Genomic DNA, 24,479 nt, shown 5'->3' on the forward strand with positions numbered 1-24,479 from the left:
AAGGAAACAAATACACCTATATTGGTCACTACGACTTGGAATTGGATCTCGTGTGTGATGGCTCTATGTTACATCTCCCGGCATATTATGTAGTTCGAGAAGCATTGTTCAACTCTACAAGAGCGAAGGTCCGTACCTGCGGCCGATTCGCACCATCTGAGGCATGAGGCAGATTGGAGGTTGTCAGGACCTGGCCCCAACCAGGATTCTCATCTACTGACTCAACGCCAAGAGGGACGGAAGGAGCAGGCATGGCTACTTCATCGAGGCCTATGGGGCACACCCCGGACCCTTCGATGGATTGGGCAGCAGATGAGGTGGTGGAGGACGAGGACAATGACTATGTAGAGTTATCAATTAGAAGACCCGGGTGAGGTATCTAGTGCACCACCGGTCTAGCAGCTCCGTTCTTTCTTTTGATAGGGAACCTGTGTAGGGTACTTTTGTAACGCCAACGCCCCCGGCATTATTTTAATTTTATTTGTATTTTTAGTCTTTATTAGGGGCGAATAATAGACTCTGCCTTTTATTTTGTAACACGATTGTGTTTCGTTCAATTACATTTTAAGTATTAAGAAATTATTTCCGCAAAGGTTTGAAAATGTGACGTCTTGAAAGAGAATAGATAAATTGGAAAAAAATGATTTGTAAGTTATATGTTACATAAAATGAATAAAAGAAAAAATATTTACCCATTTTTCAAGAGATTAAATATAGTAATTATGTACTTTATTAATTAGAAGAGGCAAATGCCCATGTACCATACACCAAATAACTTTACAATAATTATTTATCATGGGATAGTATCTGGTTTATTTTGTACAAGATTGACCATTTTTACTTCAATTTTATGAGAGGCAATAAGATTGGAAATGAATAGAACCAAGATAAACTAGAGTTCAACATGTTAAGGTTTTTTAGTTTAGACTAAATTTGAGTTCGAAATAAACTATGTTTGCAGGTCGAATTTAGTAAGATTGGAATTCACTAACTATTCAATTTGATTCGTTACGTCAAATTGGTTTGGTTCATTAAGAGTTCGTTAACTATTTGGTTCACCTCATTAGCTCATTTGGTTTTGTTCGCAAACTCGAATATTGATTATTTATAATATATTTATATATAATTAATAATTTTTTATCTGTGTCTATTTATAGATACATATATATACATTTATATATACGTACATATATATATAACACATATATATAAATATTTATATATAAAAAAATTAAGTTGGCTTATGAACCTAATAAATTGAGGTGTATTTAGCTAAAGTTTGGCTCATTTATTTAACGATCTGCTTTGTATTTCAAGTTTGATTCATTTGGTTTAGGAATGAAGTTTATCGAGCTAGGTAAAAATTGAGATTTGAATGAATAGGTTCATTATCGGCCCTAATATGTGGTATAATGAATTAAAGAATGAGTAAATACTTATTTCAGCCCCTCATGTTTTTCGACCTTACCATTTTGGTCTCTCAAAAATTGAAAAACCTAAAATGGTCTCCAAAAATTTTAAATGTGGATCAAATTAGTCATCATTAGATACTATAAATCATGTTTAAAAGGACTAATTTGACCAACATTTGAAATTTTTGGAGATCATTTTGAGTTTTTCAATTTTTAATGTGCTAAATTGGTAAGGTCGAAAAACATGAATGACTAAAATAAATATTTACTCTTAAAGAATTACACAACTAAGAGCAAGATAATAAAAAAAGGATTCATTTACTCTAAGAATAAGTTTTTAAACTAACTTCACATTTTAACCATCAATTCTAGGAAAATCTAATATTTTAACTAATCAATAGATCTAAACCATTAATTTTTTCTAAAATTGATGGGGTAAGGAGATCACTCTCTCCAAAAAAAATTGTTAAAAAGGAAAGTTTGGACATGTTTAGAGATGGGTATGGTCGGCAAAGAAATTATAAAATGATGATAGTGGCATAGTGCTTTGTGCGGACAGCAATACTCTACTGTTGGCTGACGTGCCCCAGGCCACTAGCTCAGTATATAATAATGCGATGACTTTGAATGGTAAGCGTAGTAGGACAACATCTTCATTCTTCAAGTCGACAAGTTAATGTTAGATGGTATTTTATGATATCATATGAGTCTCAAGTCAATCATATTTTATTAAGTAGTATAAAAAATATTATGTTTCGTTTCTATAATTTTTTTAATTAGTTAGTACCTTTTAATTAAATTAAAATACAATAAGACATAAAATGTAAGACATGTAATGTGCATTCATTTTTTCATAGCCACTTTCCTCACATTTGTCAGACATGCGAAAAATGGCTTATATCCAAAAAGATTTAGTAATAACTCATTTTAGTATCTCATATTTTTTTATCTCACTCATTTAGTTCTTAGAACAAGACCTAAAATGGTCTCAAGAAATTCAAATATAATTAAAATTAGTCATTTTGAGGTCAAATTAATCTCTACTAAGTGTTGTGAAACATGCTAAAAATGACTAATTTAACCCGTATTTTAAATTTTTTGGGATTATTTTAGATCTTATCTTTTTTAAGGACTAAACTAATAATGTTGAACAATACGAGGGACTAAAATGAGTATCTACTCAACTCAAGATTAAATTATAATCAATGAAATTATATATGATATCCTCATTTTCATACCAATATAAATAACTTTTAATTTATACATATTCATTATAGTTATTAACTTATAGGAAACAGGCTGAGCTCATGAGTGTAATGTCTCAAAGAAGATTAAGTTAAACCTTTGATATGCCACTACAATTTACTCAAAAATAATTAATTAAAAGAAAAATAGATATCACATTCTATTTATATACTTCAAATTTCAAGGAAATATTTGCAACATATAATCAAAATATAAGGACTTTCCTCAAAATACTATTAATGCCTACAGTTCAATACAATAGAGTCAAACAAGGGTCTACAGAAAGTATAATTTCTATCGGCTAATGTTAAACAGGTAATATGAATTTTGACAAACTCATTATCTCAAAATAAATATAAAAAAATCAAACAATAGGCTTGTACAGTGGACTGAGCATGATAATTGCTAGATTTGCTGGATGATCAATGATTTTACGTTTTGAAAGGTAGTAATCTCTCAGGTGGAGGACAATATTTGTCTTAACAGAATTAATGTATGCAATTTGGAGGGAGATATATGATGAATATGTATGGTGTATCACTACCTAGTCCATAAGTTCAATTAAACTTTGGTTGTTATAGAGTTATATAGTTGTTAATTTTAACAAGTGTTATAGGTAAAAACCGAACATTTAACCTCTAACTTAATATAATACATGAGGATCAGTAGGGTCTTGTATTATTTGTCCAATGTCTCATTGGTTTCTAGATGATACATTGTTAACTCAATTTACTTTATTAAGTACACATATATGATTTACATAATACTTGCAAACAACCTTTCCAATATTTCATTAAGTGAAGTCTCGTGCAATAAATCAACATTTTTATTTGATTTATATAATAAGAATCAAGTAGGATTTTACATTATTTATTCAACATATCATTGGTTTCTAGATGATACATTTCCTACTTATTTTACTTTATTAAGTACATATATATGATTTACATAATACTTGGAAACAACCTTTCAAATAATGGGCGGGGTATTTCATTAAGCGAAGTCTTATGCAATGAGTTAACCGTTTTATTTGATTTAGATGATAATGGGAAACAATGATCAAACATAAACATAATGTAAGAGAAAGAAAACAAAGGGAGTTTATGTACATATGGAGTCTTGAGATGGAACGAGTTCCATCCCGGTCATTCAGACATCTGAACTACCCAAGATGACCTCTCTTTTAGTCGACTAAGAATTGGGCACAACCAATTGAAGGACTTGGTCGGAGCCATTTCCTTATGTCGAACATTCCAAGTCAAAGTTGGGACCACCTCCCGTTTGACACACAACTAACAATGCACTACCACGACACCTACCTTTTTGCCAACACAATAAGAACATGCCTGCAGTACGACTACTAGATCTGCCATAGGCTATAAGTAATCTATGCACAAAGTACGATCCTGCAAAGCCGTCTGACATGGGAAAAGCAGCCTCGACTGGTTAAAATGGTCGGCAATGCAATAGTATTCTCTAGAATCATGTCTCCCCTAACAGGTTAAAACTCATCACTTGTCATTATTACTCTCTACTTACTTCTTGCCTCTCATTTATTGCTCCCGAGTATTACCTCTCTAGTCTCATACTGAATTGATCGTCGGAGAACCTTTTTAAGTATCTCCACCAGTGGGTCCAAGTCTACTTTCGTCTAGAGCCAAAAGATCTCTTACATGGACCTCTTGTCCGACCAAATTGTTTATTCACATAAGAAGATTGGTGTCGTCTATGGCTTACCTACACCAAGGTGACCACCCAAAATTAAGCAAACCCCACTAGCCAGATAGAACCAAAACCCACACACATGCCTCCCAACCACCACACACCTTCCATTAACCCTCCATCATAAATACAACCCTCACATAAGTTAGTCGAAGCCACCATACTACCCCTAGAAGAGATACCACCAACCACCCAGCAACTTCTTCAAATTATGGAAAGGCAAGAAAATATAATCTAGCAGCACGCAGACATGCTAGCGAAACTCCACCAAACCAAACAAGAATCGAGTTACCGACCCTCACGACGGGTCACCCATACACATACTGCCGAGTCAGCCAAAGAATCCCGCCCAATCCCTCAAAATCCCATACACACAAAGACCATAAATCATAGTCACCTCTCCGAACAAAACGTCTATGGAGCTAAGCACCCCTTCACTGGGGATATCATGTCTTACCTTTCACCAAAACACTTCGCACGCCCGACTAATATCGACTAATATGATGGAATCTCAGACCCCTTTGGCCACCTTGATGTTTTCGAAACATCTATGATATTCCATGGAGTAACATACCCCATCATATGTCGAGATTTCCCGCTCACTTTGAAATGCATCGCTCACTAGTGGTTTACTCGGCTAACACCAAACAACATCGACCAATGATCCACCTTGGCAAGCACATTCAATGTTTGGTTTATGGCTAGCAAATAGCAACCACGGTCATCATATACCTTGTCCGGTCATCATATACCTTGTCCAGTATTCGGCAAGGTCCGCACGAGTCCATTCGTGCATATTTGGACAGGTTCAATACTGAGGCAATGAAGGTACGCACCCTAAGTCCCGATGTGGTAGTGCACATACTAGATATAGGCCTGAAGGACGACCTCGTCAGAACTGAACTTTCTAAGTACACCGACCTAACGATGGAGGACCTTCGCTCCAAGGCCCAACAATTCATTAACCTAGAAGAAACCCACAATGCATGATCATCATTTGAAAACCATACACACAACCCCTCATAGAAAGCTAAGCGACCAAAATTCTACGACCACCCTAGAGATGACCCCGCCAACCCAAATATACAACTTACACCCCCCCCAATGCTAGCCACTCCAGAATTTTGCAAGAGGTCATGTCCACCCACCTAGTACAGCTGCTCAAGCCTAATACAAACAAAAATGTGGGCCCACAAGATTGGTCTAAATATTATGAGTTTCATAGCACATTCGACCACATGATAGATGATTTCCCTCAGCTGCAAAATACCATTGAGGACCTCATACATGATGGCCACTTAGAGTGCTCCATTGCGGGGATAGCGAAACATTGATGGTCACCCCCATCTCGTCAGCCCAGCCCACTGAAGAGGCGTTCTCCTCAAAGAATTCAACAGGAACATCCTCTAAATGGTTGGGCAAAGGATCTCGATTGATATTAACACCATTTTTGGGGCATTTGTCACGGGTGGCACCTCTAGATTTACCTAGAAAAGATATGTGCGGGAGGTCATGCAAGTGGCCACAAGAGATACCTGTCCACAACATGTTAGGAGAAGCACCCCTCTTATTTCATTCGACGATCGTAATTATGAAGGCGTTGTCCGGAAACATGATGATCCTTTGGTCATCGTTGCCAAGTTAAACTACAAGAAGGTCGGCATATACTTTGTCGACCAAGGAAGTTCGACAGACATCATATTTCAAGATCTATTTGAGAAGATAGAACTGGGAGACTGTGACCTACAACCTTATGATGGATAGTTAGCAGGGTTCACCAGCAAAGGTATAACTCCTAGGGATACGCAGATGTTTGGTTGACAATTGGCGACCAACCACTATTCAGAACAATCCAGAAAACATTCCTATATGTGATTGCCAATCGGCCTACAACGCCATTATGGGTCATCCAATGCTCAACCGCCTTGAGGCAGTGGTCACCACACCATATTTATGCATGAAATTTCTTTCTTTTGATCTCCAGGTGTGCACGATTTGGGGCACCAACATGTCATATGCAGTTGCTACCAAATGAGCTTCCTTCCTAGTCAAAGAACAAGAAGAGGGTCACCCCCGGTAAAAAGGATGAGGAGCATGTACAAGGTAGAGTTGGATGCCCAAGCTGACGAAGGAGAATTTTGCCCATAGCTAGACGGAGAAAAAACCTCCTTACATCTCGGGCCCCTAGGGACCAACCTGGTATATATAGGCAGCACCTTCCCATAAACTCAAAGAATGAAGCTTGTCAAATGTTGGAAGGCCAACAAGGACCTTTTCACTTGGTCTGCAGCCGTCATTCTTGGAATTGACCCCTCAATAATATTCAATCGGCTGAAGACAAATCTAGGGGTGAAACTGGTTTCTCTGAAGCGCAAGAAAATTGGAGCTGAGAGAGCAACTGAGGTTGCTCAGAAGACAATCGAGCTTCTGGAGCCTGTATTCATCCGAAAAATCACATACACCACCTGGTTGGCGAATGTGGTGTTGGTCAAGAAGCCCTATGGGAAATAGCGGATGTGCATAGATTACACAGATCTGAACATGGTATGCCTAAAAGACCCATATCCTCTTCCCAACATTGATCATCTAGTGGATAACTCCTTGGGTTATCAATACTTATTCTTCATGGATGCTTACTTGGGCTATAACGAGATCCCGATGTATCCACTAGACTAGGAGAAGACCGCCTTCATTACTAACTGAGCAGCTTATTGTTACACAGTCATGCCATTTGGTCTAAAGAACGCAAGGACAAAATATCAAAGAGTGATGAACAATGTATTCGAGGGACAGATTGGTCGACACATGAAAGTGTACATGGATGACATGATTGCCAAAAGTATACCTCAAGAAGATCATGTCTCCATTATGTAGATCAATTTTCGACAACTTCACAAGAATAACATGAGACTTTATCCAGAGAAGTGAACATTCAGCATTGAAGCTGGAAAATTCCTCAGCTTTTTGCTAACCATCCAGGGAATATAGGCCAATCCCATCAAATGGCAAGTGGTTATCAACATGAGAAGCCCTCGTTTAGTACAAGAGGTCCAATAACTGAATGGCTGGTTGGCCACTTTGTCCAGGTTTCTCCCTTCAGCCGCCAAGCATTCTCTCCCATTATTGAAGTTGTTAAGCAAGAACAAAAAATTTGAATGGCTCATTGATTGTGAAAAAGCTTTTCAAACCTTCAAGAAATACCTGGCCACCCCACTAGTGCTAACTAAGCCAAAACTCGGTGAGGTGTTATATGTCTATCTTGTAATGGACGATGAAGTCGTGGTCGCCGCTCTGATCCTTGAAACCAAAGAAGGTCAAAGCCCAATATACTTTATAAGCAAGGCGCTGCAAGATCCAGAAATCATATGTCAACGGTTCGATAAAGTAGCCTGCGCCCTCCTAATGGCTACCAGGCAGCTACACAAATATTTTCAGTCTCACCCAACAAGGGCCAGAACCATAAGCCCATCAAACAGACCTTGCAGAAGCTGAAGTTGTCCGGTCAAATGATAACATGGTTCATTGAACTCTCACAGCTTCATATTCGGTATGACCCTAAACAACTATCAAGAGCTAAGTCTTTTCAGACTTGGTTACCCAATTGACCACACAAACGAACAATACAGGGCAGACTTGAACGATCTTTGTCAACAAATCTTCCAAACCCAAGGGAAGCGGAGGCATGATATTATTGGACAATGGTCATAGGATGACGATCAAGCATTCTCTAATTTTCACTTTCCCAACCTCCAACAACCAGGTCGAGTATGAAGCCTGCATAGCCAGACTAAAATTAGCAAGGGAGGTCGGGGCTGAAAAAGTTGCCATCTATAGTGATTTGCAATTGGTGGTCTCACAGGTAACTGATGCTTACCAAACAAAGAACACACTATTGGATAAGTATCTGGAAAAGCTAAAGGAGTTGATCGCTAAGTTCGAAGAAGCAACCATTTAGCATGTTCCAAGAAAACATAATACACTAGCAGATATCTTGTCTAAGTTGTCTAGCACTAAGAGCCCGAGAAGTAATCGGTCTGTCATCTAGGGAACTGTCCTCAAACCCAGTATCATAGTCATCAAACAAATATACATCCCAGATGACTGGACGAGCCCATTGATCAAATATCTTCTACACGGTGATCTGCCTAATGACTAGAAGGAAAGACAAGGATTCCTTCGATGCTGCTATTAGTACACCCTGACTCAAGGATCATTATATCGCCAAGGTTTTTCTACTCCTCTCCTCAAATGCCTCAGTCCCGATAGCGCATAATATGTCCACATTGAAGTCCATGAGGGATGTTGTAGACACCACCTCGGTGCAGCTTCCCTAGCAAAGAAAGTCTTGCGATCCAGGTATTTCTACCCGACCATGGAGAAAGATGCATCTAATCTAACCAAGAAATTCACATGGTGCCAACTGTTTGTCGATATCCATTAGGCCCCACCATAAGAGTTAACTACTACACTAGCCCCCGTGTCCATTCTATAGGTGGGGAATGGATCTTCTAGAGCCTTTTCCTCATTCAGTCGACCAACTGATTTTTTTAATAGTAGCTGTGGACTATTTCACCAAGTGGATTGAGGCTGAGGCCTTGTCCACCATCACATCGACCAACATCCAGAAATTTACTTGGAGAAATATCATTACTTAGTTCGGCATTTCGGCTGCTGTAGTAACAGATAATGGTACTCTGTTTTCCGACTGGAAATTTCAAGAGATGTTATCTGGTTTGCATATAAAGTAGCACTTCACATATGTCGAGCACCCTTAGATAAACGGGCTGTTAGAGGCAGCCAACAAGGTCATTCTGAGTGGAATCAAGAATGGAGGACCTAAGGGAACTTGGCCCTACCAACTCCATCATGTCTTTTGGGCTTACCGAACAACTCCACATTCCTCAATCAGTGAGTCCCCTTTCAACCTCACATAAGTCTTTAAGGCCATGAGCCCGGTGAAAATAGGAGAACCTACATGGAAGACTTTACACTTTAGTGAAGAGGCCAATCCATCCTTAATGAGGCACAACCTGGACTAGATGGACGAAAAGAGAGACCATGACAGGATAAGAGCAACAGTCTTCAAAAGGAGGACACTAGAGAAATATAATTCCTCGGTAGTCCTCAAGAAATTTGAAGTTGAGGCTTTGGTCCTCCTTAGAGCAGACGTTGGCTGGGCCAAGGGGAAATTAGCACCCAGCTGGGAAGGGCCTTACTGAGTGGTGGATAAGATCGGCAAGGGCCCCTAAAACTTAGAACACTTGGCTGGGAAAGAGATTCCGCAAACATGGAATGCTACAAACCTTTGAGTCTTTTATGATTAAAAATGTAATGTTCACCCCATTCGTGGTCGGGCAACCCCTTGCTATACAAATACATATATGGTAACAAAGTATTATTCATTTCATGTTGTTATCGCATGGATCCCCTCCAATATCAGTACCCCTTAAAGGTGTTGCTCATGTCCCCCTTTGGCAGTGGTTCAAGAAATCACCCAAGGCATGGACCAAGTCTCCTTGATCGGTGATCCAATATCAATACCCCTCAAAAGTGTGGCCCATGTACCCCTTTGGTGGTAGTTCAATAAATCACCCAAGGCACGGACCAAGTCCCCCATGACAAATGATCCAATATCAATACCCCTCAAAGGTGTGGCCCATGTCCTACTTTGGCAGCAGTTCAATAAATCATCCAAGGCGCAGACCAAGTCCCCATTGACCAATGATCCAATATTAATACCCTTAAAAGTGTGGCCCATGTCCCCCTTTAGTAGCGGTTCATTAAATCACCCAAGCAAGGACCTAGTCCCTCTTGACCAGTGATCAAATATCAATACCCCTCAAAGGCATGGCCATGTCCCTTTTAGGCAGTGGCTCATTAAATCACCCAAGTCACGGTCCAAGTCCCCTTTGACTCGTGATCCAACACCTACAACCCCAAATGTTGGGACCTTGTCTCCCTTGAACGATGGTTCAATAAATCACCCAAGGCATAGACCGACTCCCTCTTGACCGGTAATCCAATATCAGTACCCCTCAAAGGTGTGGCCTATGTCCCCTTTAGGCGGCGGTTCAATAAATCACCCAAGGTGCGGACCATGTCCCCCTTCACCAATGATCCAATATCCATACCCCTTATAGGCATGGTCGATGTCCTCCTTCGGCAGCTGTTCATTAAATCACCCAAGGCGCGGACCAAGTCCCCCTTGATCGGTAATGTGCGGACTTTGTCCCCCTTCTACAGCGATCATAACTAAATCTGACCCCTACTATCTTCTTCGAATACAACTCAAGTTTGAACTCCCCCCAGCCAAGGCCTAGTTTGCTAACCAGAAGTTGGTCTTACAATGAAATCCTGGCCAAGGTTGCCTTTAAATTCTGATTATTCCTAGGGGTTCACACCCGACTAGGATTGCCTTTGGTTTTTAACAATTGTTAAGAATTTTATTCTAGCCAACATTGTCTTCAATTTCAAGTTATTATTAGAAGTGTTAACTCTGACCAACATTGTCTTTAGTTTCAGATTATTATTAGAGGAGTTAACTATGGCCATCATTGTCTTCAGTTTCAAATTATTATTAGAGGAGTTGACTCCAGCCAACATTGTCTTCAGTTTCAGATTATTATTAGTGGAGTTAACTTCGACCAACATTGTCTTTGGTTTCAAATTATTATTAGAGTAGTTAACTTCGACCAAGCTTATCTTGCAAATTCCAGATTACTAGCTAGTTTCTCAAGCACGAAAGTAAAAGGAAGACAAGCAAATGCAAAAAGATAAGTTAATAGAATTGCAAAATTACATAAGTTCCTACAACTATTACAAGGTGCTCAGGCCTCCCCCTTCCCCGGGACTGGCAACTTCACAATGGAGCAATCCTCCTCCAACAGAAACTCCCCATCCTGGACATACGTCTTGAAGCGTGTCGAAGACCAGTCCTCACCCGGGTGTACCAAGCTGACTTGGGCAAAGCATTGTCCCAGGCGAGAATCTAGAGCAACCTGCCCTTGCTCTTCCGACAAGTTCAACTTGTCATTGTGTCGATGGATCTCGGCCTTAGCCTCCTCATGATGCGCCATAATGCGGACCAAATCATCTTGGGAACTGACTAATTCCATATGGGCATCCAAGGCAGCTCAGCGAGCTTCTTCATGATGTTGAATCAGACAGGACAACTCTTGACAAGCCGCCATTACCTAGGCCTCCAAACCCTTTCACATCGGCCTCATGAGCATTAAGGGCCTCGTCCCCCAGTTGCTCTACCAATACACCGTCACCTTCCTGATACTTAGTGATCAATGCTACCAGGTTTGAGGATGCACGGACTTGTCTCATCATGTCATGGACCAAAGACCCATCCACCACAACCTTCACCTCGTCTGTCACCAAGTTTAGTTTGATCGCCTGAGGGATTGATGTGAACCCAAATGAGGCAAGATTGGATCATGATGAACTAAGAGGCATTGCTGGTCTCATGACAAGGGCAAGCGCCAAACGGGTACAAGAGGAACTAGGACTATTCATGAAATGCATCAAGGAGAATGCTCCACGTTCAATTCAAGGGAGTCCTCACTTTATTCATTATGTGACTTTGCATATTGTCTAAAATGGGGAAAATAATTCCCAAACACTTAATTGGGCCAAGGCCATGCCCAAGGCAAGGCTAGGACATCTTTAATGTGTCCTAATTGTTTTTACTAGTTCTAACTTACTTTTGTTTAATTGAATTCAAAATAAAGGTTGCCTTAAACTCGTGGGGACCATAGCATTAACTTCATTCAACATCATTAAAATCTGGAGAGAGGTTGTACTTAATGCACCAAATTGGGAACTCAAGAATGATTAATTATGGGTGTGATCTTCATCCAAAATCTCCACTCACTTAATGCATCCTAATGGGGAACTCCAGATTGATAAATGAAGAGTATAATTTACGTGCAAAGCCTACACCCACTTAATACAACCGAATGGGGAACTCAAGCATGATAAATGAGGGAGTGAGTTTCGTGCACTCACTTAATGCATCCAAATGGGGAACTCTAGATTGATAAATGAAGAGTGTGATTTTCGTGCAAAGCCTCCACCCACTTAATACAACCGAATGGGGAACTCAAGCATGATAAAGGTGGGTGTGAGTTTCGTGCAATACATCTAGCCAAGGTCTATGCATAATTCAAAGTCCAAAATTGCTTCCTTAAACTCGTGGGGACCATGGCATTAAAGGACGACCGAATTTCTCTTTCACTTGGCTGGACCACTTCATTGAAATTCAAAGTATATTGCATTTTGTAATTTAATTACTTAGGAATTCCCATGTGGGATATTTACTTTCTTTATTTTGTGTCAATCATGGCTGGAAAAATAGATCCAATGTAACCAGCCATGAAGTAGGATTAATCTAGCCGAAAATGGGTCTTAATTCATAGTTGGGTCATGTGGGGAGCCATGATGGCTTGCCTATAAATGTACTTAAATTTGCTAAAAAAAGGTTGAATTTGAATTTTATTTTGGAATTAATTTCCTTTAGTTGAGAAAGGGCTTTTAAAACCATTCTTGGCTGAACCAAGAATTATCAATCTTATCAAGGATCCTTCCTTGTGGCGATTATCACTTGGCTTATCAAACAACTCACTTGTTTGTGGCACCATCATCTTCATATCTTCTCCATTTCTTTTATCCAATCAAGTTTATTTCTACTGCCTAAATTTACTCCATTTGTCTCGGCATAAAATAAAGTTAGCCTAGGCCATGTATCAAGCAATCTCGGCCAAAGATGATACACCATCCAAGAACGATCGTGAAATGAGAACCGCCCCAAAGCAGGTTCACGTTAGGTGGTATCAGAGCCACTTCTTGTGTGGTGTCTAGACCACTTTGTGTTTAGTAAGTATCAAGTCCTTCTTGAGTCATATCTTTATTTTTCTTCTCATTGTTAGTCAAACACAAAGGTGTCAAACCAAAACTAAGAGTGTCAAGCCATAGTGTCAAACACGAGTCAACCAAAAAAATTATCCAAAACCAAAAAGTGTCAAACCAAAGTGTCCAACCCATTTCAACCCAAAAAAAATTGTCCAAAAAGAGTCTAAAAGTGTCTATCCGTAAATTGTCCAAACGAAGTGTCCAAAATGAGTCAAAAATCAAAACGTTTCAAAAACATTGAGTCAAAAGTGTGAAGTGCAAATTTGTCAAGCACATCTATGTTGTATGCCATGTTTACAAACCATGTCCAAGCCTTTCAAAACCAAATGAAAAAAATGAGGCTAGATTTGGATAGGAAACTTCCTATAAAAGAAGCCAAAATAAAGGTTCCAACCTTTATTGGCAAAAATGATCCTGAAGCCTACTTGAAGTGGGAAATGAAAATGGAAAATGTCTTCAATTGTAATTTTTACAATGAAGAGAAGAAAATTATGGTGGCTACTTCATAATTTAAGGAATATGCCTTAAGTTGGTGGGATTAAGTACAAAAGGAGAGGAGTAGATGTGGTGCCAAACCAATTGGTACTTGGGAGAAATTGAAGATGGTGATGAGATGTAGATATGCTCTAAAAGCCTATCAACCAACCAGATGCAAATTGCAAAGCCATCCCAAACTAATCCAAACAAAGTTTGAGCCAATAGATTTCTCAAGGGAGTTCAAAAGGGCATTACAATATGCATCTAGAAAAAGAAAAGGAGAACCCGAGATCACGAGTGAAACACTTGTGAGTAAGGGAGATTTGAGTGAAACCCTTGTCAGTAAGGGGGATTTGAGTGAAACACTTGTGAGTGAGGATAACACCTTGAGGGAGGAGAACACTTCGAGTGAAAACACCAAGTGTACCTACCCTATTGCAGGAAATTTCTTTTTACTACTACCCATTCTAATGAAAATTGTTTGTAAACTGTTGTTGATCAACTTTTGCAAGGTATTGTTGAATTATTTCCCAAAGAAACAATTTGTGTTCTTCCACCTATCAACTCACATGTGGAACTTAGTGAAGATGTGGATAATGTGCACATGATGGAGACAAGCAACATTGAAGATTCAACTTTGATGGTGAAAATTGGGTACTCTCAAATTACACATTTTTTATCATTAATCAATATATTTATCAAAGGGATGATCCAAGAGGAATATGCTGAGAGTTGGAGTGAAAGAATATATAAGATGGCTTTTGACCCGGAAGGATATGACCACTTGAATTTGAGGTCAAATTCCCTTCAAGAAGGAGGGAATGATGTGAACCCAAATGAGCCAAGATTGGATCATGATGAACTAAGAGGCATTGGTGGTCTTATGACAAGTGCAAGGGCCAATCGGTTACAAGAGGCACTAGGACTACTTATGAAATGCATCAAGGAGAATGTTCCACGTTCAATTCAAGGGAGTCTTCACTTCATTCATTATGTGACTTTGCATATTGGCTCAAATGGGGAAAATAATTCCCAAACAGCTTAATTGGGCCAAGGTCGTGTCCAAGGTATGGCTAGAACATCTTTAATGTGTCCTAATTGTTTTTACTAGTTCTATCTTACTTTTTGTTTATTTGAATTCAAAATAAAGGTTGTCTTAAACTTGTGGGGAGCATAGCATTAACTTCATTCAACATCATTAAAAGATAGAGAGAGGTTGTACTTAATGCACTAGATTGGGAACTCAAGAATGAGTAATTATGGGTGTGATTTTCGTTCAAAGTCTCCACTCACTTAATGTATCTGAATGGGGAACTCCAGATTGATAAATGAAGAGTATGATTTTCGTGCAAACCTCCACCCACTTAATACAACCGAATGGGGAACTCAGGCATGATAAATGAAGGTCTGAGTTTCGTGCACTCACTTAATGCATCTAAATGGGGAACTCCAGATTGATAAATGAAGACTATGATTTTCGTGCAAAGCCTCCACCCACTTAATACAACCGAATGGGTAACTCAAGCATGATAAATGTGGGTGTGAGTTTCGTGCAATGCATCCAGCCAAGGTCTATGCATAATTCAAAGTCCAAAATTGCTTCCTTAAACTCGTGGGGACTAGGGCATTAAAGGACAGCCAAATTTCTTTTTCACTTGGCTGGACCACTTCATGGAAATTCAAAGTATATTGCATTTTGTAATTTAATTACTTAGGAATTCCCATGTGGGATATTTACTTTCTTTATTTCGTGTCAATCATGGCTGGAAAAAGATCCAACGTAACCAGCCATGAAGTATAATTAATCTAGCCCAAAATGGGTCTTAATTCATAGTAGGTTATGTGGAGAGCCATGATGGCTTGCCTATAAATGTACTTCAATTTGCTAAAAAAGGTTGAATTTTAATTTTATTTTGGAATTGATTTCCTTTAGTTGATCAAGGGCTCATAAAACCATTCTTGGCTGAACCAAGAATTATCAATCTTATTAAGGATCCTTCCTTGTGTCAATTATCACTTGGCTTATCAAACAACTCTCTTGTTTGTGGCACCATTATCTTTATATCTTCTCCATTTCTTTTATCCAATTAAGTTTATTTCCGCTACCTAAATTTACTATATTTGTCTTGGCATAAAATAAAGCTAGCCTAGGCCATGTTTCAAGCAATCTCGGCCCAAGGTGATACACCATCCAAGAACGATCATGAAATGAGAACCACCCTAAAGGAAGTTCACGTCAGGTATAGAGTATCCCACCGAAGGCCAGCCTTCCAAACTTGGGGCTTTCCCCTTCTGCACTGTTTGGCGGATGGCACGGGGAGGGACGACCATGCTTAGGCCAGAAGGTACCTCCTACTCGGGTAGGGGATGACCATTAATTGAACTACAGGAACGACCAGATCTGCGTGGACCAGCCTACTCTGATCGATTGGAAGTGTAGGGGGAGGTGGAAGGTCTGTTCCTCGGTGAGTTGAAGGAGGTGAGGTCCTCCCGAACTGGTTGGACGAAGGAAGTGCAAGCTCGTCTGAGCTCATTTGCTTCACCCTTATCATATGAAGATCTAGCCTAGAAGTTGGCTCTTTTCTATAGAGTTGGCCATAACAGCTAGAAAAAGGAAGAGAATAAAACAAATAGTACACAATCAACCTACAAGTTACGAATGCATGATAACTTGGAACCTACCAACTTAACGTTCAAAGGCTTGGTCGCCCTTAGATAGGTCAGAGCAATAAAGCACGATGCCATTCTCAACCAACCCTAACATTACACGGGCTACCTAAATCTTCAGACCTTCGACGCTTTTGAAGTCATACTTGAACTTCATAGCTGGCTTCTAGTGGAGGCTACCATTCCAGGAGAACTGGAAAATACGCTCTCCCTAGGGACCATATGCCCACTGATGAGTTGCTCCCTAGATCTCAACACGATAGAAGCCCGCCTTCTAGTTCTTGGTAGAGGAGTCATAGGGGTGGAACTAGGCATGCTTGTTCTTTGATTGAAGGAACGTCCACCCACGATGTCCATTCATCTCTTTGTCCGAGTTGGTGTTGTTGGTTACCCGGAACGTCCAGAAAAATAGGTGAATCCCCAAGTGTTCGGGTGCATATCAATATCGCATTTTAAATATCTAAAGTTGATTCACACTTCCCTCTACACTCTTAAACTTGTTCAAAAGAAAAACTCATACTCAGAGAACCTCATACATTAAGAAAACCTAATACTCAGAAACCTCAGGCAGCTCAAAAAACGTTAATGGCTTCCTAATATGGTGATCATGATTCTCACAATGGTGACGATGCTATACAGACTTCACAATATAAGTAACTCGTTCATCATAAACAAACTCCATGTGGAATGACTTTCATTAAGAATGCCATTCATGCGAGAAGTAGGGACGTGAAAGTAACAGTTGAATGGAACGCAAAAGACCAACCTATAAACTCTAAGAGTGGCAACACATTGGGGTCGTGGTAAGACAGAATGCGTCGGTAACATTCAGCAAATGGGCTAATCTTAGGTTGGATGTCATGAAGGAACGTATTTGTAATGAAATAACAATAAGTTTCTATTTCTACGTGCATGTTTATGTGTTTTCATGTAATGTATATGCGCTTTCATGTAATATATGTGTGTTTTCATGCAATGTTTATGCATTTTTTTGTATTCATGCAATGTATATGTTTTCATGCAATTTATATATATTTTTGTTTATTCATGCAATATATGTGTCTATTATGCAATATATGTGTAATCATGCAATGTATGTGCTTTTATGCAATGTATTTATGTGTTGTATGTTTATGTTTTCAGTTATCTTTTGATATTGGTGAGGAGCGTAAGGATTACATTCTTAAATTTTTCAGCAAGGCTCTCCGACAATTCAGAATCGATGCTGGAAAATGTATCAGTGATGCTGATGGCAATGTCAACCTCAAAACTCCAACCAGATATGCAAATATCATTGAAGATGAGGATTAGAAGTGGAATGACTCTTGTTGCTTGAACTTTACATATGTCAAGTGCAAAAGATTGAAACCCAACATATGTGAATAAGTCATACTTTGGGGTCATTGAACGATTATGAGAATTGGATTAGAGAATGTTTCGGTTGCCGACTTTTTGTTGTATGTGGGTTGGTAACAACAATGAATTTCGAGTTGATGAGTTAGGGTTCATGTAGGTGGATCTTAATATGCCATGATATAAAGATGAAACATTTATTCTAACATCAAGAGCTCAACAATTATTCTATGTTAGTGACCTAGTGGATATGAAATGGTTCATTGTTCTTTAAACTAAAAAAATAATCGTCAATAATATTGATGACCAAGAATATGAAGATATTGATGCTGAATATGATCATTTATTTGGGACATCATAGTTGTGCGTGAGTGGACCAACTAGGGATAATGATTTATATATAAGAGATGATCATGATGAGGGCCTTCGAGTGAATCACGACGTTCCTTCAAATAATGATATTACAAGTCAAAAACAATCAAAGAAAAGGAAAAAATATATGCATGTCTTTGTATAATTATAGCATAATTTTATTTATTTATAATTTGCTATATTGTACGTATGTTATTTGTTTATAATTTTATGTACTCTGCTAAAATATAATTGGCATGATATTCTTTGTTTGTAATTTGTATTATATTAATGACAATAATACAAACTTCTGGCCAGTATTGTTGTATTTGTGCTATTGAGAATGTATATGTTATTGAGAATGTATATGCTATTGATAAATGTATATGCAGGTATCAATGTGTACAAATCAATAGTGCATGCTAGGGGAAGCTCTAGCAATCGTTGTTGTATGTATACAATAAACAACACTCATTGTAGGCAATACTATTGTATATATACAATACAACAACGCTCATTATAGATAGTGATGTTGTATGTATACAATACAACAACCTACATTTATAGACAACATTGTTATATATGATTAATACAATAACATACATTATAAGCATTGTTGTTATATATGATTAATACAACCACACTCGTTGTAAATGACAATGTTGAATATCTATGTTGTTGAGAATATTTATGAATAATACAACAACATTCCATGTAGCCTACTCTATTATATGTATGAAATATATAACATCGCACTTTGAAGGTGGCGCTATTGTATGTATGACATACAACGTCGCCTGTAAAAGCATTGTTAATCATGCCTATATATTATTATGATCATATACAAAGCACCCAAAAGCGTTGTTATATATCTAAAATGTGTGATATTGAACTTCAACTTCAGCGAAGTTATGTGAGATGTTGGGAAAGAGAGAATTGCTCCTTCGATATGAATTGTGAAAGATCTGTCAATATGAATTGTGTTAAAAAGTTGAATAATCCAAGTATTAAGTGTATGGTTAAGAGTTAGTTAGTTCTTTCTATTTTAGTTAGGAAGTTTCAAAATTTTGTTAAGTCGGTTAAGCCTTTCTATAAAAGGAATGTAATCATTCTTCTTCATTTCAATGAAATACATAAGTCATTCACATCACAATTCTTTCTTACTCTCTACTACGCTTTTCTTATAAATTCCAACAAACTTGGTATCAAGACTATGTTCTCACCTAGGACCTTAGAATCATGATTCTAAGCTTCAGTAATCACCTTTGGGAATTGCGTTCAGTTGTATGCAATGTGTACTCTCCCATCCACTGCTGTGAACTATTCATGTGCACATAGATTAGAGTACTTGCATATAAGATTGGGATTCTTGATCACTACTGGGATTATGAAATAGTTCTGCATTCAAGCCATGATGATTAGAAATGGTAGTAATCTCCCATCTATGATTCTCCCAATTCTGACTGAAAGGAATTAAGATCGGTGGACCACCCAATTTGCACTTGGTCCTGAAGTTATAGAGACCCAAAGAATAATATTCAAGTAAGCCATTAAGAAAGACAACAAGGTATTCTTCTTGCTTCATCAATGTGTTGATGATACTCACTTTGAGAAGATTCAAAATGCTACTACTTCTAAAGAATCCTAGGATATCTTGATTTCGAGCCATACTGGTGGAGACAAGATCAAAATGGTAATATTACAAACACTATGGAAGTAATATGAATTGATACAAATAGGAGACAATGACATTGTTGGTGAATAATTCACAAAGGTACTCTATCACCAAGGAGATGAAAGGTAGTGGAGAATCAATTATGGATCTCATAATCATTGAAAAAATGAAGAGATCTTTGCCTCATGAATTTTACCTATATATATATATATATATGCAATGAAGATAGGAGAGCTTCAAAGTTCATTATAAGCTCATAAGATTGAGACTTTTTCATAGAAATACTATAAAAAACAGTGAACAATATTTAAAAGCAACTTATTTCAGATAGGAAGATAGGAAGATAATCAAAATGAGGAAGGGAAAGCATGGCAATTACAAGGTGCGATGGTTTCATAATTATGAGAAGAGCAAACAAGATCTTGATAGGCCAAAATCTTCAAATAAAATAGGAGAGTAAGGAAAGAATCAGAAACAAAGAAAGTATGATAAAAGGAATATGGAATTCTTCAACTATCACAAGTCAAGGTATTACTCGTATGAGTGTCCTACTGACGAAGGACAAAGAAAGAAGCTTCATGATAAAGAAGCTTATATAACACAAGAAGAATCTGACTCAAAACCATTGACTCCAACATTACAACTTATACTGAAAACTCTCACATTGAGTCATGGTATCTTGACTTAGGATGCTCAAATCATATGACAAGTCACAAGGAGTGGCTTACAGATTTTGATCCAAGCCAACAGAGCAAAGTGAAGTTTGCCAATGATAGCACATTGAAGGTGGAAGGAGCTGGTAATGTTGTGATCATGAGGGAGAATTATTCCAAAGCCTTGATATCAAATGTACTATTTGTCCATGGAATGAAATGTAACCAACTAAGCATTGGCCAATGAGTTCGAAAGGGATACAATGCAATAATGGGAAATGGTCAACTTGAGTTATTTGATGTTGATAGAAGACCCATTCTAAGGAGTAAGTTGACCGAGAATAGGACATTTCAAGTGAACATCAAAGTTGTTGAGATTCAATGCTTGGCTGCCATGATGTCTAGTAAAGAAAGTTGGTTGTGGCATTCCAGGTATGGCCACTTGAAATTTAAAACCCTACATCAACTTATGTCAAATAATATGGTCTATGGAATTCCTTTCACTACACTACCTGAGAAGGTCTGTGAAGTTTTCTTGGCTGGCAAACAATCCAGAAAGTCATTCCAATCATATTTGAGCATGAGGTTTAGGGGAATCTTAAAAGTTGTGAACTCAGACATATGTGGCCCTTTAGAAGAACAATCAATGGCTGAAAATAGGTATTCCATTAACTTTGTGGATGAGTTTAGTAGGATGATCTAGTTGAATGAGATAAAGATGGAAGGTGATGCCTTTGAGCTTTTCTTGAGATTTAAAGCTTCAATAGAGAAGGAAAGTGGGAACATGCTGAAAATTCTCATAACATGTGGTGGAGGTGAGTTCACCTCTAATATATTTGGATCATATTGTCAAAAGAATGACATTAGACATGAAGTCACTAGTCCTAGTCCATATATCCCTCAACACAATGGAATAGCATAAAGGAGAAACATGAAAATCATGGATATGGATAGAAGCTTGATCGAAGAGCAAGGCTTGCCACAAAAAAATTGGGGTGAAACAGTATCAACCCCTATATATATTTCTAACAAAACTCCAACAAAGACGCTTGGAGGGAAAGTGTCAATTGAAGTCTGGCTTGGGTAGAAACCAGTTGTTAGTCACCTCAAAGTATTTGGCTCACTTGCTTTTATGCATGTACCTGACTAGATGAAAATCAAGATCCAAGACAAAAGTGAAAAAATGGTTTTCATCGGCTTTCATCCTACTAGTGCTTACAAAAGCTTTATGATCCAGTCAGAGACAAAGTACTAATTAGTAGGTATGTTATTTTGTTAGAATAGGAAAGTTGAAACTGGAAACATATGACAACCAGCTTGAGGGGAATTATTTATGAGGTTATTAATGATGATATCATCTCAAAAGGTAGAACTAAGAGGACTAGTGACATTCTCGCAACCCAATAGTCACAAAGGCTGAGATCAATGCCTACAAAGTTAAGTGATTAAAAGGTGCATCCTGATAATCATATTAGTGATGAAGGTGATTTGGTGGACTTGACATAATGACTGAAACATAACCTATTATTGAAAATGAGACTCTATAGCATACAGTTTTTAAGAGAGCAATGGCTAAAGAAATCAGATCTATTAAGAAGAACAAGACTTGGAATCTAGGTGAACTTATAGAGGAAAACATCTTATAAGAGTAAAATGGGGTTTTAAGCAAAAACTCAACCATTATGGAAATGTATCCAAGTACAAAGAAAGATTTGTAGCCAAAGGGTTTCTATAGAGGCAAGGTTTGGATTACTCAGAGATACTTGCTCTAGTAGCTCGAATATAAACGATAATATTGGTGGTGGCAATTGCTTGTACAAGGAATTGACCACTATTTCAATTTGATGTAAAATCAACCTTTCTCCGTGGTCCTTTGGAGGAGGAAGTCTATGTTCAACAACCTCCTAGTTACATTGTAAAATGGAAGGAACACCAAGTTCACTATATGGTTAGAAGCAAGCTCCAAGAACTTAGAATAGAAAGATTGACTACTTTATATTTTATCTCAATTTTAAAAAAAAATGCACAATTGAGTGTGGAGTGTATGTGAAGGATAATGAAAATGGAGATCTAATGATCATATTCCAATATGTTGATGACTTGCTAGTGGCTAGATCAAATTTGAGAGGAATTGAAGAATTTAAGAAAGTCATGGAAACATAATTTAAAATGAGTAAATTGAGCTACTTCCTTGACATGGAATTCACCTATACCTCTACTGGTCTATTAATGCACCTGAAGAAATATGCTAGAGAACTTCTACAAAGGTTCAATATAGTCTCTTACAATTCAGTTTCTAGCCCTGTTGAACCAAATGTGAAATTATCAAAAGGTGGCGATGAGGTAGTTAATGAGACATTGTTCAAACAAATTGTAGGGTCCTTGAGATTTCTATGCAACAACATGCGAAATTTTTCCTTTGCAGTTGGACTTGTAAGAAAATTTATGTGCAATCCAAAGAAGACTCATATTCTAATTAGTGTGCCGATTTGGTTGGGAGGAAGAGTACATCTAGATACTTATTTTTGCTAAATCATGACCTCGTTTCTTGGTGCTATAAGAAGCTACCAGTAATTGTATTATCTAGTTGTGAAGCATAATACATCTCTAGGAGCTAGGAAACATGCCAAGCAGTATGGCTTGATGAATGAAATGAAGATTATTGTGAAAACACCACTACAAGTGAGGATAGACAATATTTATGCCATCAGCATATCCAAAACTCCAGTGAGCCATGGCAGAAACAAACACATAGAAGTGAGATTTCATTTTCTTTGAGATTGAGTGAATAAAGAAAGACTCAAGGTCGTGTATTGCAAGACTGGATTGCAACTTGCTGATGTTTTCACCAAAACACTAAGAACTGACAGGTTTGAGAATCTAAAGAAGAAGACGGGTGTTGCATCTCTTAAGTACTTGACTTAAGGGAGAGTGTTAAAATGTTGAATAATCCAAGTCTTAAGTGTGCGGTTATGATTTAGTTAGTTCTCTCCGTTTTACTTAGGAAGTTTCAAAATTCTGTTGGAGTTGGTTACACCTTTTTATAAAAGTAATGTAATCCTTCTTCTTTATTTCAATGAAATACATAAGTCATTCACATCACAATTCTCGTACTCTCATTTTGATTTTCTTAAAAAATTCATCAAATCAACATTGTTCATTGACTTCAAGGCCATAGTCATGTCTCTTAACCAATAATGATAATTAACATCATTTAATGGAACTGAAACTAATGTGACGCATGGATTTTATTTGGATGCTTTAAGAAGGGACCAGGATCACTAATGGGCTTTGTTGTAATTGTTAAAGCAATGAAGGTAAAGAAATTATGAATCATCTTTATGGTTGATGAAAGAAGAGGAACGATTGAATATTAGGCATAGTAGAGATTTATTGATTGATGCTCTAATACCATATTAGAAATTCAGTATTCATTGTTAAACTTTATCTTGGTAACTTCATTGTTAAACTTCATGGTTGATGAAAGAAGAGGAACGATTGAATATTAGGCATAGTAAAGATTTATTGATTGATGCTCTAATACCATATTAGAAATTCAGTATTCATTGTTAAACTTTATCTTGGTAACTTGAAAAGGGAAGAAAATTAAAGTAGGAGGAATAATAAAAATGACTATGAAGAGAAGAAGAAAGGGAAGGGAAGAGAAAAGAATTATGAATATTTTTGTATGTATTGAATTGAATGAGGATAAAAAAAGGTTATTTATAGGTAAAACAAATGAATAGTTAAAATTGATAAAATATTAACTAACTAGAAAACTGAAAACTGTTGAAAACTCATCTTGTTGGACGAGTTGCGTATCTCAATGACTGAGGTCGAGCTCTCGCTGAGTGAGGTTGAGCTCTCGCTGCGTAAGGTCTCTAGAGCAATGATTTGTCAATCTCCCGCTTCCATCTTGCTGAGCAAAGGTCAGATTGCTCAAGGATGTTTTCTGGCTCACAGATAGAGTTTTTATGGTTTCATGTTCCAGTCTCGCTCAACAGCAGT

This window comes from Lupinus angustifolius, chromosome LG06 (genome assembly GCF_001865875.1).
Source record: "Lupinus angustifolius cultivar Tanjil chromosome LG06, LupAngTanjil_v1.0, whole genome shotgun sequence".
Classification (NCBI taxonomy): domain Eukaryota; kingdom Viridiplantae; phylum Streptophyta; class Magnoliopsida; order Fabales; family Fabaceae; genus Lupinus; species Lupinus angustifolius.